This window comes from Capricornis sumatraensis, chromosome 4, assembly GCF_032405125.1.
Source record: "Capricornis sumatraensis isolate serow.1 chromosome 4, serow.2, whole genome shotgun sequence".
Classification (NCBI taxonomy): domain Eukaryota; kingdom Metazoa; phylum Chordata; class Mammalia; order Artiodactyla; family Bovidae; genus Capricornis; species Capricornis sumatraensis.
The window spans coordinates 108936828-108950369 of NC_091072.1; the positions used below are offsets into that span (position 1 = coordinate 108936828).

Genomic DNA, 13542 nt, shown 5'->3' on the forward strand with positions numbered 1-13542 from the left:
TGGCCATTTCAAGGTAGATTCTAGCCCTCCTAATATTCAAACACAGACAGAAAACTTATTGCATGTATATGAATTAGACGATGAAACTTTACAAAAAGCCCAATTAGAACAACATAAAATATTTCAAAATTTTTTTACTAGCCCTGTCCTGGCTGCTCCATATGCTCCTCCTCTGCCAACAGGCGCAACTCCAAAAGTCTCTCCTTTGTTGGAACCTAATGAAAGTTATGCTAATTTTTTTGCTAGATTAGAAACTGCTATTTCCCGTACTGTAATCAGAGAAGAAACCAAGAAACAGCTAGAGAAATTACTTGCTTATGAGAATGCAAATCAGGAATATCAAAGAGCTATCGCTGCAATTTGTGAGACTGGTACTATTATTGATTATTTGAAGGCTCGTTACAATCTAGGATCAGAAACTCAAAAGATGCAAATGGTAGCTAAAACAATGGCTACTGTCTTTAAAAAGGGAAATAAAGGATGCTTTACATGCAGAGAGAAAAACCATTTAAAAGGGGACTGCCCTAAGAAGGCTAATAAAAAACCTCCAAGAATTTGCCCTCACTGCCATAGAGGAATGCATTGGGTCAAAGATTGTAAATTTAAATTTGATATTGATGGAAAACCTATTCCAGGGAACTCCAAACAGGGGACACCCCAGTTCCCTACAACAAAAACCAGGGGCAAATTCTATCTTTTCCTTCAAACCCTCCACATCCACCAATGGTACTGTTAATATACCAGCCCTATATGATTTTTTTCCTTTACCCTAAGCAGTCCCTTCTAGAGTACCCACCAGACTTCTTGGACCCCTGCCCCCATAAACCTTCAATCTTTTATTTGGCCGATCTAGTTTGGCTTCTAAAGGAATTACTGTTCACCCTGGAATAATTGATTCAAATTATTCCGGAGAGATTCAAATTATGATGTCATCTCAGATTCCATGGCAATTCAAAAAGGGGGACAAAATTGCTCAATTACTTCTTTTGCCTTACATTTCTGCTAACTCCTCTAATAATGTACGGACAGGCAGATTCGGCAATACAGATCAAAACCAATCCTTATGGACATCATTGGTATCTGATTATGCCCGACCAAATATAAATATCAAAATTAATAACAAAAGATTTTCTGGTCTCCTCGACCCTGGATCTAGTATTACTATTATTTCCAAACACTTATGGCCCAAATCCTTGCCTGTACAAAAGGTCTCTTGCCAAATTGCAGGAATTTCTCAAAGCCAAAGTACAAGAAATTTATCAAAATGTTTAGATCTACCCATGCTGCTGCTGCTGCTGCTAAGTCGCTTCAGTCGTGTCCGATTCTGTGCGACCCCATAGTCGGCAGCCCATGAGGCTCCCCTGTCCCAGGGATTCTCCAGGCAAGAACACTGGAGTGGGTTGCCATTTCCTTCTCCAATGCATGAAAGTGAAAAGTGAAAGTGAAGTCGCTCAGTCGTGTCTGACTCTTAGCGACCCCATATCAAGGGCCAAAAGGCCAACCTACAACATTAAGACTTTATGTGATAAATGCACCCCTCAATCTAATAGAAAGAGACTTACTTATGCAATGGCAAACTCAGATATACATTCCACATTTTTCCTAGGGGCCACTGCTCATTTAACAAACAAAGCAATTATTAAAATAACTTGGAAGAATGACGAGCCTATTTGGACAGAGCAATGGCCTTATGAAAGATAAATTACAGGCTACTAAAGAACCTATAGACACACAATTAGAATTGAAACATATCAAGGAATCTTACTCTCCTTAGAACTCTCCTATTTTTATTATAAAGAAGAAATCTAACAAATGGTGTCTCTTAACAGACCTTAGAAAAGTTAACGCATCTATGAAACCTATAGATGCATTATAACCAGGGATCCCATCACCTACTACTGTTCTTCAAAATTGGCACATTATTATTACTGATTTACAAAATTGCTTTTTAAATATACCTTTACACTCTTTAGACCAGGAGAAATTCACCTTATCTCTCCTTTATCCTAATCACATCGGGCCTCATAAAAGATTTCAATAGACTATGTTACCTCAAGGTATGCTTAACAGTCCTAATAGTTGTCAAAAATTTATACCCAAGGCTTTACTTCCTATATGACAGCAATCCCCTCATGCATGTATCATTAATAATATACTGTAAGTACAAAAGAGAAAAATGATATTTTTGACACTGAATGGCCATGATATTCTTTAGACTCCAGAGAAAACTGATTAAAATCTTTTTTGAAATTGCAAAACTGATTCTTCTTACACATGCAATTAGGAAAAGGTTAACTTGTTAAAATACGTTTTTGGAGCTCCAATTCTGCCTGGGAAACAAAAACAAGTCTAAGAAAAAACCTAAAATTAACTCTTATCATGTCCTTGGGATACCCAGCCCACTCTATCTAGGACTCCAGCCAAAAACGAATTGGTGGAATTAAAAAAAAATAAAATAAAACAAAAAAATAAAACAAAAAGATATTTTAAATTTCAAGTGGAAAGCTATGCCTATCTATCTAAAATTATCTATGTCTCAATATATGTCTTTGTTTTTGGATAATATGAAGTTAATAAGCTCTATTTAAATTCAAGTTAAGATGAACTGAAAAATATTCAATATTAAATATTCAGTTCAGTTCAATTCAGTTCAGTCGCTCAGTCATGTCTGACTCTTTGCGACCCCATGAATCGCAGCACGCCAGGCCTCCCTGTCCATCACCATCTCCTGGACTTCACTCAGACTCACGTCCATTGAGTCCGTGATGCCATCCAGCCATCTCATCCTCTGTCATCCCCTTCTCCTCCTGCCCCCAATCCCTCCCAGCATCAGTCTTTTCCAATGAGTCAGCTCTTCTCATGAGGTGGCCAAAGTACTGGAGCTTCAGCTTTAGCATCATTCCTTCCAAAGAAATCCCAGGGCTGATCTCCTTCAGAATGGATTGGTTGGATCTCCTTGCAGTCCAAGGGATTCTCAAGAGTCTTGTCCAACACCACAGTTCAAAAGCATCAATTCTTCGGTGCTCAGCCTTCTTCACAGTCCAACTCTCACATCCATACATGACCACAGGACAAACCATAGCCTTGACTAGACGGACCTTAGTCGGCAAAGTAATGTCTCTGCTTTTGAATATACTATCTAGATTGGTCATAACTTTTCCTCCAAGGAGTAAGCGTCTTTTAATTTCATGGCTGCAGTCACCATCTGCAGTGATTTTGGAGCCCAAAAAAACAAAGTCTGACACTGTTTCTACTGTTTCCCCATCTATTTCACATGAAGTGATGGGACCGGATGCCATGATCTTCGTTTTCTGAATGTTGAGCTTTAAGCCAACTTTTTTGCTCTCCTCATAAATATAATGATTAATTAAATATAAATATATAATTTAAATATAATTGTTTGCTAACCTAATTAAGACATATCTTAAATCATCAACATTATGTAATACTTTTATTATGCCTAGGTTTAAGGTAAACTAAATTTGTCAACAAAAAGGTAACTCTTTATATATATATAAATATATAAATGAAATGAAAATTTTTAGATAAACTCTATTAAAATAATTATATTTTTAATAAAATAATCTATTATTATAATCTGTTATTATAATCTAAAATAATCTCTTAAGATTGGGGTAACAAATTTCTAGAGTTATACTAAACTAAATAATAAAAGTTTATTAAATAACTAGGTCATTTCCAAATGAAATAAGATTTTAAAACATTAATTACTGAACACTAACTTCCTCTTACAAAAAGTTTTTCTTACAGAAAAACTAAAGAGACTTTGAACTATTAATAAATACATATATATATTTATATAAAAATATATATTATAATATATAATATAATAAATATATTCACCAATCTATAAAAATACTAACATACAAGACACTTCATAGTTGCTAAAGAAAAAAAAGATACATGAAATGGGAAATAAAATGATGAATACAAAATATAAACAGGGTTTATGACAAATTAAAGAAAATTTTATGATAAATGGATTTAACTCATTACCCTGAACTTTCTTCCTCTTCCTTCTTACATGTCTCAATCAATACAAATTCTTCTTTTATAGGGGCCACACCTCTCCAAGGTGAAACTACAGAACATGTTATAACCCACCTATTAGTTTACTTTGCAATAATGAGAACGCCTAACTCTATAAAAACAGACAATGGCCCTACCTATATTTCTAAACAATTCAAACAATTTTTACATTCATTCTCTATTAAACAGATTACAAACATTCCTTATAATCCACAAACACAAGACATAATTAAACAAACACATTACAAACTGTAACTACAAATAGGAAATTAAATAAAGAAAAATTCACAGGAACACTTTATCTTCCTTATCCAGAGCAGACTTTACTAGATTCTGACACAATATATTTTTTAAGCCTATAACTACTGTTAATATAGCTTTATTTCTATTTCCAGTCTGTAAGATTCTTAAAACAAAATAACATCAACTTCAATGTCTGTTTCACAATACAAAACAAAAACAACATAAAAGGGGCACCATTTGCCAAATTAGTTATTTGTTCCTAAGAATATCAAAAGTGCAAAACATTCACCTTCTTTTCAGGTCTGTCTTGAAAGCATAATCATCTTCCATGACACACTCAACAGAGAGATTTAACAGCTGACAGGCTGCATTTCTTTTCCAAGGACAAGGTCAACTATATTTGGATATGAGCAACGTATGAGCATCCGAGGTCAGGGGCAGCGGCTGAGAGGAGCTACCCTGCATCCAAGGCCAGGGGCGATGACCCTTAGGAGCCACCCCGAACCTGAGGCCAGGGGCGGCAGCTGGGAGGAGCCACCCACGCCCAAGGCCAGGGGCGGCAGCTGGGAGGAGCCACCCATGCCCAAGGCCAGGGCCAGCAGCGGGAGCAGCGCAGGCACAGGAGGGTCTGGAGGAGCTATCCCACGTTGAAGGTCAGGAACGGCAGCAGTAAGGAGATACCCCTCGTCCAAGGTAAGGAGCAGCGGCTGTGCCTTGCTGGAGCAGCCATGAAGAAATACCCTACGCCCAAGGTAAAAGAAACCCAAGTAAGATGGTAGGGGTTGCAAGAGGGCATCAGAGGGCAGACATATTGAAACCATACTCACAGAAAACTAGTCAATCTAATCACACTAGGACCACACCCTTGTCTAACTCAGTGGAACCAAGCCATGCCTGCGGGGCAACCCAAGATGGGCGGATCATGGTGGAGAGGTCTGACAGAATGTGGCCCACTAGAGAAGGGAAGGGCAAGCCACTTCAGTATTCTTACCTTGAGAACCCCATGAACAGTATGAAAAGGCAAAATGATAGGATACCAAAAGAGGAACTCTCCAGGTCATTAGGTGCCCAATATGCTACTGGAGATCAGTGGAGAAGTAACTCCAGAAAGAATGAAGGGATGGAGCCAAAGCAAAAACAATACCCAGTTGTGGATGTGACTGGTGATAGAAGCAAGATCCAATGCTGTAAAGAGCAATATTGCATAGAAACCTGGAATGTCAGGTCCATGAATTAAGGCAAATTGGAAGTGGTCAAACAAGAGATGGCAAGGGTGAATGTCGACATTCTAGGAATCAGCGAACTAAAATGGACTGGAATGGGTGAATTTAACTCAGATGACCATTACATCTACTACTGCAGGGAGGAATCCCTCAGAAGAAACGGAGTAGCCATCATGGTCAACAAAAGAGACCAAAATGCACTACTTGGATGCAGTCTCAAAAACAACAGAATGATCTCTGTTCGTCTCCAAGGCAAACCATTAAATATCACAGTTATCCAAGTCTATGCCCCAACCAGTAACACTGAAGAAACTGAAGTTGAACGGTTTTATGAAGACCTACAAGACCTTTCAGAACTAACACTCAAAAAAGATGTCCTTTTCATTATAGTGGACTGGAATGCAAAACTAGGAAGTCAAGAAACACCTGGAGTAACAGGCAAATTTGGCCTTGGAATGCAGAATGAAGCAGGGCAAAGACTAATAGAGTTTTGCCAAGAAAATGCACTGGTCATAGCAAACACCCTCTTCCAACAACACAAGAGAAGACTCTACACATGGACATCACCAGGTGGTCAACACTGAAATCAGACTGATTATATTCTTTGCAGCCAAAGATGGAGAAGCTCTATACAGTCAACAAAAACAAGACCAGGAGCTGACTGTGGCTCCGACCATGAACTCCTTATTACCAAATTCAGACTCAAATTGAAGAAAGTAGGGAAAACCGCTAGACCATTCAGGTATGACCTAAACCAAATCCCTTATGATTATACAGTGTTAGTGAGAAATAGATATAAGGGCCTAGATCTGATAGACAGAGTGCGTGATGAACTATGGAATGAGGTTCGTGACATTGTACAGGAGACAGGGATCAAAACCATCCCCATGGAAAAGAAATGCAAAAAAGCAAAATGGCTGTCTGGGGAGGCCTTACAAATAGCTGTGAAAAGAAGACAGGCAAAAAGCAAAGGAGAAAAGGAAAGATATAAGCATCTGAATGCAGAGTTCCAAAGAATAGCAAGAAGAGATAAGAAAGCCTTCTTCAGCAATCAATGCAAAGAAATAGAGGAAAAAAACAGAATGGGAAAGACTAGATATCTCTTCAAGAAAATTACAGATACCAAGGGAACATTTCATGCAGAGATGGGCTCGATAAAGGACAGAAATTGTATGGACCTAACAGAAGCAGAAGATATTAAGAAGAGGTGGCAAGAATATATGGAAGAACTGTACAAAAAAGATCTTCACGACCCAGATAATCATGATGATGTGATCACTAATCTAGAGCCAGACATCTTGGAATGTGAAGTCAAGTGGGCCTTAGAAAGCATCACTACAAACAAAGCTAGTGGAGGTGATGGCATTCCAGTTGAGCTGTTTCAAATCCTGAAAGATGATGCTGTGAAAGTGCTACACTCCATATGCCAGCAAATTTGGAAATCTCAGCAGTGGCCACAGGACTGGAAAAGGTCAGTTTTCATTCCAATTCCAAAGAAAGGCAATGCCAAAGAATGCTCAAACTACCACACAATTGCACTCATCTCACATGCTAGTAAAGTAATGCTCAAAATTCTCCAAGCCAGGCTTCAGCAATACGTGAACCGTGAACTCCCTGATGTTCATGGTTTTAGGAAAGGCAGAGGAACCAGAGATCAAATTGCCAACATCCGCTGGATCATGGAAAAAGCAAGAGAGTTCCAGAAAAACATCTACTTCTGCTTTATTGACTATGCCAAAGCCTTTAACTGTGTGGATCACAATAAACTGTGGAAAATTCTGAAAGAGATGGGAAGACCAGACCACCTAACCTGCCTCTTGAGAAATCTGCATGCAGGCCAGGAAGCAACACTTAGAAATGGACATGGAACAACAGACTGGTTCCAAATAGGAAAAGGAGTACGTCAAGGCTGTATATTGTCACCCTGCTTATTTAACTTCTATGCAGAGTACATCATGAGAAACGCTGGACTGGAAGAAACACAAGCTGGAATCAAGATTGCCGGGAGAAATATCAATAACCTCAGATATGCAGATGACACCACCCTTATGGCAGAAAGTGAAGAGGAGCTAAAAAGCCTCTTGATGAAAGTGAAAGAGGAGAGCAAAAAAGTTGGCTTAAAGCTCAACATTCAGAAAACGAAGATCATGGCATCCGGTCCCATCACTTCATGGGAAATAGATGAAGAAGCAGCGGAAACAGTGTCAGACTTTATTTTTTGGGGCTCCAAAATCACTGCAGATGGTGACTGCAGCCATGAAATTAAAAGACGCTTACTCCTTGGAAGAAAAGTTATGACCAACCTAGATAGTATATTCAAAAGCAGAGACATTACGTTGCTGACTAAGGTCTGTCTAGTCAAGGCTATGGTTTGTCCTGTGGTCATGTATGGATGTGAGAGTTGGACTGTGAAGAAGGCTGAGCGCTGAAGAATTGATGCTTTTGAACTGTGGTGTTGGAGAAGACTCTTGAGAATCCCTTGGACTGCAGGGAGATCCCACCGGTCCATTCTGAAGGAGATCAACCCTGGGATTTCTTTGGAAGGAATGATGCTAAGGCTGAAGCTCCAGTACTTTGGCCACCTCATGCGAAGAGTTGACTCATTGGAAAAGACTCTGATGCTGGGAGGGATTGAGGGCAGGAGGAGAAGGGGATGACCGAGGATGAGACGGCTGGATGGCATCACAGACTCGATGGACGTGAGTCTGAGTGAACTCCAGGAGATGGTGATGAACAGGAAGGCCTGGCGTGCTGCGATTCATGGGGTCGCAAAGAGTAGGACACGACTGAGCGACTGAACTGAACCGAACTGAACATTTCATTTATCAACTTGTTCTGCATCAACTTTCAATAATTTCACTTAGGAAAATTTATTTTAGTGTTTGCTCCTAATCCTTTGCCCCAAATAACACAAGCCACTTAAAACACAGTCAGATCCCATTTTTTTTTTACTATATCAGGAAAAATGTATATACTGAATGAAGAGAAAATCAACCCATTAACTCAAAACCACAGCCAAATACCAGTCCCAAACAGATTTCTAGATGATTTTTTTTCTTTTGGACTGAAGTATTTCCTAAGAATGTTTTCATCATTATCACTTTCCTTTCTTTCTATAACTATTGTTAATATAGCCTCATTTATTTTAAAATTTTTAAACTTACCGCAAGGAGATATTTTGACAAAAGCAGAAAAGCATTTTGAAACGTTTGCCTATTTGATATCGAGACAGGTTAACTAATCTATGGAAATCTAAGAAACTAATCTTACAGGGAAAGAGATATGCTTTTATTTTTCCAGATGGATCCAACGAACTCATATAACTTCCTCTTCAGAAGATTCAACTTAAGGGGGCCCCCAATGTTCAGACTAGAAACGATACAACAAAAACCTCAGGAGGAAGGAATTCCAATACAAGCCATGGCAACTTTAAAAATTTCCAAAAAACACCGCACTCAACGTCATCGACCTTATGATCTCCCTACTTGGGGGCAGATAAAAACCCTTACTAATCAAACTGAAAATCTGATTTCTCAACAGGGAATGCCTCGGAATCCTAATCCTGAAAATATTTTTCTTCGCTATGCTTGCTTTGGTTGCTTTTGCTTCTCCCGCTCAGGGTGACTTGACCTAACACCCCTTTTTTATTGTAGGTTATAGAATGGACAGATATAGGAGCAATTGTATCCACTAATGACTCAACACAGATGCCCCCTCCTTGGAACTTGGAGGGGCTGTCTCATCCTGAAAAAGAGAAAAGCTAATTAATATCTCTCTAGGTTATGAAGTCCTTCCTTTGTATATGGGCCCAACAGAATTATGCATAAATGTTACCCGACAAAAGGCTTTCGCCCTGCCTCTAAAAGAGGACTTTCGGACACTGCTTGGAGTATTTACTACCCTTTCTTCGTCCGTGAACCATGTTTATACTACTGAAACTTTAGGGAAAGAGTTAAGGAAAGAACAAAGAACACTATGCAAAGGGTTTACTAACAAGAACTTTAAATATATTCTTTCACTGGGACAAATGTCAGGCCAAATCAGGAAAATTGATGTTTATGGCTAATCATATGCTAAAGCTGAAACTCCAATACTCTGGCCACCTTATGCGAAGAGTTGACTCATTGGAAAAGACTGATGCTGGGAGGGATTGGGGGCAGGAGGAGAAGGGGATGACAGAGGATGAGATGGCTGGATGGCATCACTGACTCGATGGACATGAGTTTGAGTAAACTCCGGGAGCTGGTGATGGACAGGGGGGCCTGGCGTGCTGCGATTCATGGGGTTGCAAAGAGTCAGACACGACTGAGCGACTGAACTGAACTGAATCATACAATTGTTGATTGGGGACCCCATAGTATATGGTTATACTCAACCATATGGTAACCATATGGTAACTGCTCAAATGATATTAACAACACTGTGTGTGATTATGTTACTCAAATAACATAGAAGGTTACTAATACTACAATGGAACATGACCATGACAGAGGACTTCTTGGGCGACTTGACGGTGGAATGGCACCCCCCCATCCTCGAATCGTCCTTGATAAACAGATTGGGCCTAAACAGTGAGACATCTGGAAACTAGCTGCAAGCACTGAGGAACTTAGGACTTGGACTGGACATTTCACAGGGACCAATTGTAGTCATAGAAACTATTTCTTTCATTATAATCAATCATATTTTATACAAGCCTGTGTTCTATGTAAAGAGGTGCCCTTTACTTCTGTTTTTATGATGGCGGCTTGGGTGCACATTTGTTCGAAATGGAACTTCTAAAGGCGCCACATGCATTTTAATATCGTTGTCCATTGAATGTTCTGTCAGACTATCGTCGAGCTGAGGCGTGGCATTCAAAGGGAGGGAATTGGTGTGGCACTGGGCCGCGGCAGCCTGCAAGTTGGTTAATTTGCAGCCCTGGGAGGAGTTTTTGAAGCTCGAAGCACTCTTGTTTGTGCATGAAGATTCTGCGCTGCTGTTGGTGCACTTGGGAGCCTCCCCACTCTGCCCGCTGGAGCTGGGGGGCTGCACGTTGACCTGGACTGAATAGGCGCTCCGTCCCGGGCACCAAGTCATGATCCATGCGAGCCGGACATCCGCCCTGTTGACACAATGGTGAACCACGATGAATGCACAGAGGCTCAAACACGTGGCTCCAAAAAAGAAGCTAAAAACCAAGTCCAAAGGGTAATACGAAGAAACAGCCAAGGCCCCAAACATCCACAGGGCGACATACAAGAGCAAGGTAAGGCTGGCCCCCAGAAGCTGAGCATGGAAAGTGTGTTTGTTTTCCAGAGCTGATGTGGAAATCAGGGACAGAGACGCGGAGTCCTGATGACTAACTTCTCTGTTTTCAGTGGCTGCCAGCTGCTGCTGCTCCTCGGTGGGCTCCTTCAGCTCATATTTGCGCTCAGGGTGTCTTTTCAACTGAATAAATATGCTGAGAAAGTACATACAGTTTACGAAAGTGATGAAGCTGGCGGCCCGTAGAAGGCTCCCAAGGAGGGTTGCCACACCTTCAAGCAATAGGGTGCATTTGGCCGACTGCTGTAATTCTTGATGTTTGCTGCTGCACTGATGCCACAAACTATGATAGGTATACCACCACCGATCAGGTAGAACCTGAGCATTGGTCTTGGTGGAGGGGGCAGCTCATCAGGGTCCTGGCATTTTTCAGCTTTTTTATTTGTAGATGTTCCGAGCTATCACTCCCACCCATAGTACTGTAGCAAGAGTGGAATAATGAAGAATTATTCCAACTGCTTGGCAGATGCTGGCATTTCTAGTTTGACTTATTCCTCCCACAAAGACCACACAGGTCAGAAAAATATGAAAGCACAAATTCACAAGCATGCGCCAGCCTTTGAGACTGATTCTAATCAAACTGTGATGGTATATGGAACTGACGAAGACCGCTAGGAGGCACAAGAGAAGAACGACAGCAGCAGTGTAGACCACAGGCTGCCTGGGTATAGAATTCGGATCCCGTCAGATCCATTAAAACTGCATAGTTACTAAGGGAGTAGCGCTGAATGGCAGTGATGTTTTCATCCGAATAGAGTGTATGGCATCCATCGGACTTCCAGCCTCCTTGTCCATTCAGCAAATCGAAATCCCACTGGGCTGCCACAGCATCTGCTCCATGCGCTATTCGACGCAGCGTCACATTAACGGGGATGTGGCGGGTATCAATGTTCACACCATAGGGTGACCGTGAGGTTCGGCAGCGTGTCCGGGGGCAGGACCTGCGCAAGCTCCAGGCTACTGCACACCACTTTGCCCTCGGCGGCGCCCACCGCCCTCCCGGCCCCTTGGGGCCGCCCGTCGTGCTTGCAGCCCGGGGACAGCGCCACGGCCCCGCCGCCCAGCAGCGCCAGCGGCTGCAGCAGAAGGGGCGGCGGCAGGCGGCCCCGCGGGCGCCCGGGCCGTCCCATGCCTGCGGGCCGGGCGGCAGGCCGGGACCTGCGGGCCGAGCGACGCAGCGCTGGCCTAGCGGGCCGCCCCGGTGCCCCACAGCGCGGGCCCCGCGGCGCCGGGAGTCTCGTGGTGGCCGGAGGACTAGCCCTCCTCGGAGCCGCGGCGTCACGGCCGCGTGGGTCCCAGCGCCGCTCTACTGCCGGGCGGGAGCGCCGCTGCTTCCTCCACCTCCTCCTCCCATCACGTATTTTTAATATTCTCCTTTAATACAAATAGAGTTGCTACTCCTCCTACTGCAATCACCTTGTTCCTGTTAGAGTTTTAAAACTTCAAAAAGCCTGAAAGCCAACTAGGCCTTATTTATCAGTATTAAGAATGCTGGTCACCAGGTTTATCTGAGGCCTCCTGAGAAGAAACCAGCCACTGCTCACACTCTGCGTAAGCCAAGATGGGCTGGAGACTCCCCTCACCATGCTGTCCTTCTGACCTCTGTACATGCATGTGCTGTCACTTCAGTCGTGTCTGACTCTTTGCCGCCCCATGGAGCCGCCCCGTCAGGCTCCTCTGTCTACAAGATTTCCCAGGCCAGCATACTGGAGTGGGTTGCATCTCCTACTCCAGGGGATCTCCCCGACCTAGGGATTGAGCCCGCATCTTTTATGTCTCCTGCTTTGGCAGGCAGGTTCTTTACCACTAGTGCCACCTGGGAAGCCCTCCAGAGGGCTCAGGATAAGAGGTTGGAAGCCAACCTGTGTGCTTTGGGCAAATCACTCTTCCCACCTGGAATGCTCTCCCATTCTTCTCCACCGGCCCACACGTGGTCTTCCTGCAGGACCTGCCTGCTCAACAGGAATCCCTCATTCATCCCTGTCTTCACATCCCAGGATTTGAGGTGGAAAAGGGAATTCACATTTACTGGATCCCTACCACATGCGTGACAAACACAGTATTTTATAATTCCTCCACAAGATGTGTGATATGCTCATTGTATAAGTTTAGAAACTGAAGTTCAGAGAGTCTAAGGAACTCACCCATTACTCAAGTAGCAGGTGTTAGAATCAGGTTATAAACCCATAACTGTGTCTGAATATAAAATGAAACAACACATCTGGCAGTACAACGCTCTAGAACATTTCCTCTACTGTCACATTGTTTCAGGGAACTGTTATACCTCTAGTGTTATTCCATTTTTCACATAGTGGTATATATTTTCCCAATTTGATGCTATGTTCCTTCATGATTGTTGTTCAGTTGCTAAGTCATGTCCGACTCTTTGCAACCCCACAGACTGCAGTACACCAGGCTTCCCTGTCCTTCACTATCTTCCAGAGTTTGCTCAAACTCAGGTCCATTGTGTCAATGATGTCATCCAAACATCTTATCCTCTGTCCTTTATGATAAGAGCCACATATTTATAATTTTTATTCCTTATATTTCCTTGTACAAGCAAATACAAAATAAATGCCTATTTATTTGATAAGGTTTGTTTTACTTAATAATTGATATAAATTTTCTTTTTGCTACATCATGTGGCATGTGGGATCTTATTTCCCCAACCAGGGATCAAACCCTCACCCCTTGCTGTGGAAACAGAGTCTTAACCATT

The 13542-nt window shown here is 42.2% G+C and overlaps 1 protein-coding gene across 1 annotated transcript in view; it reads right to left on the reverse strand.

Moving 5' to 3' along the window:
• Positions 1–13542, reverse strand: part of SLC5A8 (solute carrier family 5 member 8) — a 67758-nt gene that overhangs the window by 26304 nt on the left and 27912 nt on the right. The window lies entirely within an intron of this gene.